We start from the raw sequence: 6,989 nt of genomic DNA, 5'->3' as shown, positions 1-6,989 counted from the left end.
AGTATGTATACAGAATGTTATAGTACAAATCCAACTCTTGTTTAAATGAATGGTATTAATTATTTGTATTGTGGAAGTGCCTAGGAGCCCAGTCCGGAATTGGAGCTGGACACACATAGTCCCGGTCCCAAAGAATTTACAATCAAAAGGTAAGATTCTGAACAACTTATTCACGTTGAATGAGCCACCAGTAGTCCAATAAGTTAATGGGGTTACTTGTCAAGTAAGATTCTACTCAGTGGGAGTTAGGACACCATGGTTGTTCCTGAGAGTTTTGCTATTGCCCTCAATGGATTTCAGCATTATATGGATTAGTAAACTGGTATGATAAAAGATTCTATGCAATGTTGAGCTATGTGTATCTCAAAAGTTTGTCTCTCTCACCAGCTGAAGTTGGTTCAATAAGAGGTATTACCTCACCCTCTTGTCTCCCATGATAAAAGATTTACATTTTGGAAGCAGACTTTTATTGCACTTCTATACAGTCAACACACATCCAGTTTTCCCATTGCTAATTTTGAGCATATTACTGGGGATTCAGCATGACTTAGAGAGCCTCATAAGCAAGACCAGAAGCATCTACTAATGTTCAAAGAAACTGCAGACAGAGAGAAGCTGTTAGAGTAAAAGTTGTATGCTTTTCCTTTTTTATCATTAAAGCAGAACTCCAGTCAGTCTGCTGCAAGGCAAATCCATTGGAACAAGCTGCAGTACACTTAGAAAGAGGATAGCCTAACGAATGCTGTGTCACAACTGAACAAGAAGATCTGTAAAGAAGTTATATATGGCGATACAATCTTACTTTGAAAAAGGCAACATTATATGTCTACTCATTCTAGAAGGGATAGTTCAGTGGTTTGAGCATTTGGCCTGATTAAACCCAGGGATATGAGCTCAATCCTTGAGGGGGCCACTTAGGGATTTGGGGCAAAATCAGTACTTGTGCTGCCCAGTGAAGGCAGGGGAATAGACTTGATGACCTTTATTTTGGGGGGAGGGACAGCTCAGTGGGTTGCGCATTGGCCTGCTAAACCCAGGGTTGTGAGTTCAATCCTTGAGGGGGCTATTTAGGAAACTGGGGTAAAAATCTGTCTGAGGATCAGTCCTGCTTTAAGCAGGGGGTTGAACTAGATGATATTCTTTTCAACCTTACACAATAAAATGTGTACAAAAGGCTAAACTGTACATCTACCACATCTGCACTGTTTGAAAACAATACAGCTTGCAGGTTATTGCACCAGGGAACTTGAAAAATTATATATAACAGCAAGACTCTCCCAGCCTGAGAGCATCTGTAGTAAAGTGCTTAGTATCACAGAGTGCTTTTGTGTACTGGATATTATGTCCTGGCCCTATGACCATTCAAATCATAGATAGTTACATCAGGATTTCCTGCCAACTTCTGCCCTGGCTTTGGTTTTGATACTGCAGACTTAATGTAACTTGCAGCAATAAGACTTCCCTGCCTTCTAATATGTTAAAAGAGAACACATGAATGTGGAGAAAGCCTCCAGGGGAGAGGCTGTCCTAGATTTGATCTTGACAAATAGGGAGGAACTGGTTGAGAAATTGAAAGTGGAAGACAGCTTGGGTGAAAGTGATCATGAAATGATAGGATTCATGATTCTAAGAAATGGTAGGAGGGAAAACAAAACAATAAAGATAATGGATCTCAAGAAGGCCAACTTTAGCAAATTCAGGGAGTCTGTATAAGATCCCAGGGAAGCAAGTCTATGGGGAAAAACAGCTTAATAGAGCTGGCAGTTTTTCAAAGGGACATTACAAAGGGCACAAAAGCAAACTATCCCACTGAGTAGGAAAGATAGGAAGTAAGATGAGAGACCATCCTGACTTAACCAGGAGATCTTCAATGATCTGAAACTCCAAAAAGAGTCCTACAAAAAGTGGAAACTATGTCAAATTACAAAGGATGAATATAAACAAATAACAAAAGCATACAGAGACAACATTAGAAAGAGCAAGGCACAAAATGAGATTAACCTAGATAGAGACAAAGGGTAACAAGAAAACATTCTACAAATACATTAAAAGCAAGAGGAAGGCCAAGGACAGGATAGGCCCATTATGCAATATGGGGAGAAAACCAATAACAGAAAATGTGGAAATGGTAGACTTGCTAAAGGAATTGGTTTCGGTTTTCACCAAAAATATTAGTAGTGATTGGACATTTAACATACTGATTGCCAGTGAAAATGAGGTAGGATCAGAGGCTAAAATGGAGAAGAATGAGTTAAAAATTATCTTTGAAAAGTCATGGAAGACAGGACAGCTTGGGCAATTACAGACCACTCAGCTTAACTTCAATACCTGGAAAGATAATGGAGCAAATAATTAAGCAATCAGTTTGCAGACACGTAGAAGGTAATAATATGATAAATAAGAGTCAGCATGGATTTGTCAAGAACAAATCATTTGAAACCAACCTAATAGCTTTCTTTCACAGGGTAACAAGAGTTTTGGATGGGGTGAAGTGGTAGATGTGGTATAGCTCGACTTTAGTAAGGCTTTTGATACTGTCTTGCATGATCTTCTCATAAACAAACTAGGGCAATACAACCTAGATGGAGTTACTATATGATGGGTGCATAACTGGTTGGAAAACCATTCCCGGAGAATAGACAGACAAGCTGGAAGGGGCATATCAAGTGGGGTCCTATAGGGATCAGTTCTGGGCCCGGTTCTGTTCAATATCCTCATCAATGGTTTAGATAATGGCATAGAGAGTACACTTATAAAGTTTGTGACAATTCCAAGTGCTGAGGGGTTGCAAGTGCTTTGGCGGATAGGATTAAAATTCAAAATGATCTGGACAAACTGGAGAAATGGTCAGAAGTAAATAGAATGAAATTCAATAAGGAGAAATGCAGAGTACTCCAGTTAGGAAGCAACAATCAGTTGCACACATAGAAAATGGGAAATGACTGCCTAGGAAGGAGTACTACAGAAAGGAGTCTGGGGGTCATAGTGGATCACAATCTAACTCAACAGTGTAACACTGTTTCAAAAATGGCAAACAACATTCTGGGATGTATTAGCAGGAATGTTGTAAGCAAGACACATGAAGTAATTCTTCCCCTCTACTCCATGCTGATTAGGCCTCGACTGGAGTATTGTGTCCAGTTCTGGGCACCGCATTTTAGAAAGATGTGGAAAAATTGGAGAAAGTCCAGAGAAGAGCAACAAAAATGATGAAAGGTCTAGAAAACGTGACCTATGAGGGAAGATTGAAAAAACTGGGTTTGTTTAGTCTGGGGAAGAGAATACAGGAGGGTGGGGGAACATGATAATAGTTTTCAAGTACATAAAAGGCTGTTACAAGTAGGAGGGAGAAATATTGTTCTTGGTAAACTCTGAGGATAGGGAAAGAAGCAATGGGTTTAAGTTTCAGAAAGGGCAGTTTAGGCTGGACATTAGGAAAAATTTCCTAATTGCCAGGGTAATTAAGCACTGGAATAAATTGCCTAGGGAGGTTGTGGAGTCTCCTTCATTGTAGATTTTTAGGAGCAGGTTAGACAGGAATGATCTAGATCAGTGTTTCTCAAACGGGGGTCTGAGGGTACTCCAGGGGGTCCGCAGGCCCCGCTGATCAACTCCTCTTCCTCCCTCCCTTAATTCCTCCGCCTTCCTCCCAGCGCCTCCTGCTCGGTGGGGAACAGATGTTCAGCAGCATGCAGGAGGTGCTGGGAGTGAGGGGAAGGAGTGGGGATGGGGCGCGCACGGGGGAGGGGGCAGAAAGAGGCAGGGAAGAAGAGGGGTAGGAATGAAGCGGGCCAGGAAGAAGTGGGGTGGGATGGGTACTTAGGGGGAAGGGGTGGACTGGGGGTGGGGTCTGGGGCTGAGTTGGGGCCTTGGGGATCTGTGAAAAATTCTAAATAAAAATGGGAGTTCTTGGGTTGCTAAAGTTTGAGAACCACTGGTCTAGATAATACTTAGTTCTGCCTTGCGTGCAGGGGACTGGACTAGAAAACCTCTTTGTGTTAGCTTCCAGTCGTATGATTCTATGAGCTAACACTGATCCTGAGTCTTAGCAGTGTTCAGTTGTCTTTCTCATAAACCCATGGACTTTAAGGTGAGAAGGAAGCATCATGATTATCTAGTCTGACCTCCTGCACACTGCAGGCCACAGAACCTCACCCACCCATTCCTGTAATAGACCCCCTAACCTCTGGCTCAGTCCCATCAGCCTTCTTTTGGTTAAGCCTAACAAACCAAATCCTTGAGTAACTGCTCATAAGGTAGGTTTTGCATTCCTTAGATCACCATAGTAGCCCTTCTCTGCACCTGTTCCAGTTTGAACTCGTCTTTCTCTCATCATTGAAAATATATGTATGCATATAACACCTCTCTGCATTTCTCTTGTCTAAGATCCAGGTGCTCAGCTGAAAGGTCTCATCCAACACTCTGCCCTGGCAGAACAAGTGGGCAGAGGAAGACCAGGAAGTACTACTCAGAGTACCTGGGAGAAGTAAATGGTGCCCTGAAAGGGCATTAAGTAATCCCGCCGCAGAGAATGAGAGGAGCAGTTGAGAAAATGTGACTTTCTGGGTCACAATTTGTTCCCGGAATGACTTGACTATATTCTGCCCTTTAGTCTGGGCTAAGACTAATTGCTCAGACTAGCCCTACAAAAAATCCTATATTTTACAGTTACCAAATTCCATACTAGAGCATTATTTGAAGTCATCTGGATTCCTCAGGTTGCAGGGAGCTACACTAATAGATCTAACTGTAAAATCATGGCCTAAAAATAATTTTGGATAATAAGGATGTTTTTAGCAACACAGGTAAGATTTTTTAAAAATATTTACCCATACTTATGTAATTTTTAACTTGAAAGTGTTCTTTTAACAAAATTATAGGATTACTATAAATAAAATGGTCCGAATAATTACCTGTTCTGTCTAGGAAAATCTCATTCTGGCTGCAATGTGCAGTACCTAAATTATAAATGTAGAGTGAAATGTTACATAATAATAATATTATTATAGCCATCTGTACTTTATTTACATAAGATCAACAGTAGTGTTAAGTGGAAAATAGACAAAAAAGCCTTTATTACATCAAATTAACACATACATCAATATTTTTCTCAACAGAGAGAGCTAGAGACATACGCAGTGGCTTGAAATTCAGCTCTTTAAAAATATACATACCTGCCAAAGGAAATATGACAAATAAATAAATAAATATACATTCATTCCTTGATTGGTTTAAATCAACTAGACCAGGGATTGGCAACCTTTGGCACGTGGCCCATCAGGGAAAGCCACTGGCGGGCCGAGATGGTTTGTTTACCTACAGCATCCACAGGTTTGTCCGATTGCAGCTCCCACTGGCCACGGTTCACCATTCCAGGCCAATGGGGGCTGCGGGAAACGGTGGCCAGCAAAGCCTGCGCCTCTTCCTGCAGCCCCCATTGGCCTGGGACGGCCACTGGAAGCTGCGATCGGCCGAACCTGTGGATACTGCAGGTAAACAAACCGTCCCGGCCCACAGGTGGCTTTCCCTGATGGGTCATGTGCCAAAGGTTGTCAATCCATGAACTAGACTTATGTTTAGAAGAAACTGAAGATCTGACCACAAATGCCATTTCTTGTATGAACCCATATAGGAGAAAATAAATTCTTTCCCTCTGTCCTGCTTTGGCAGCCCATGCAGCATTTGCTTCTAATACTTAGCTTTCTGCAGCTTTAGCTATAACTGCTAAAACACACCCTCCAAACTGTGTGTCAATGCAACACAGAGAACCTGCTTCCTCTGAGGTAGGTTCTTCAGAGTGATTTGAGTTGCTTTTCTCTTCTTTAAGCTATCACTTTTTTAAGGTCTTGGGGTCTTTAGTGGCCTATAATCTTGTTAATGATAAATTCCAGTCATACGATATTTAGCCAAACCTGCTCTGTTTTGTTCCCAGATGGTTTCATTACCTGCTGCACTTTGTTTTTGAAATACCATAAGAACTTTCCAGTAGTATTTTGAATGAATACTAAGCAGACAGAGAGGCAAAAGAGAAAGAAATTAACCCTGTAGTAGGGGATACCCTGTATCAACCTTAAACTTCATTTCCAAATATACATCCAACATTCCCACTGATGTTATTAGGTCATTTAGAGAGGGAGGATGGTCCTGTGATCAGGACACTAGTCTAGGCCTTAACAGACCTGGGGTCAAGGTTGTGCTTGTCTTGTGTGACTTAGGCAAGTCAGCTACTCTCTTTGGCCCAGATCCTGAAAGGCATTTAGGCACCTATCTCCCATTGAAATCAAACTGTGTCTCAGTCCCCCATCTGTAAAATGGGGATAATAGCACTTCCGTACTTCCCAGGAGTGTTGAGAGGAAAAATCCATTAAAGGTTGTGCGGCGCTCAAATACTACAATAATGGAGGCCATATAAGTACCTTACATAGATAGATTTAAATGTGCAGAACTGCTTCTTTAATGGATCTATAGAGAGTTTTTAATCATTTTTTTTCCAACAAAGCTAGGTCTGTTTCTGCAAACCTTCACTGATGTGTATGTAAGTAATATTAATGGGCAGTAGTTACTCAGCGTATAAAGTTACTGACATGCAGAAGTGTTGGTAGGATGTGGAGAAAAGTAATTCCACATCGTGGAAGATACCAATATTTTGAAATCTGGTTTCATTCCAGTCAGGACCAAAATAAAAAATATCAAAATTCCCTGTGAAAGTGAATTTAACCCCGAGTCATGGGCAGGATGTCCTGGGTTCATGGACCCTGGAAGACCAGGGGTCTTCAGCACCAAGACCAAGGTGGCTACTGGTAATCTGTGTGCAAGCTGGTAGGAAATCAGACAAGTTCTGTTGGAACTTCAATGAAATTGGATTGTTTCCACAAAATGTTCCAGTTTTACCAAATCTGCAAATAATGATAAAACCTTGTTCACATATGTGGAGACCGTTAGTGTATATGTTTGTATTATTTTAGGTATGAGGAAGTTGGGATATAAAA

Source organism: Mauremys mutica, chromosome 7 (assembly GCF_020497125.1).
Source record: "Mauremys mutica isolate MM-2020 ecotype Southern chromosome 7, ASM2049712v1, whole genome shotgun sequence".
NCBI classification, from domain to species: Eukaryota; Metazoa; Chordata; order Testudines; family Geoemydidae; genus Mauremys; species Mauremys mutica.
The sequence above is the reverse complement of the archived record's forward strand: the minus strand, read 5'-3'. Positions refer to the sequence as shown.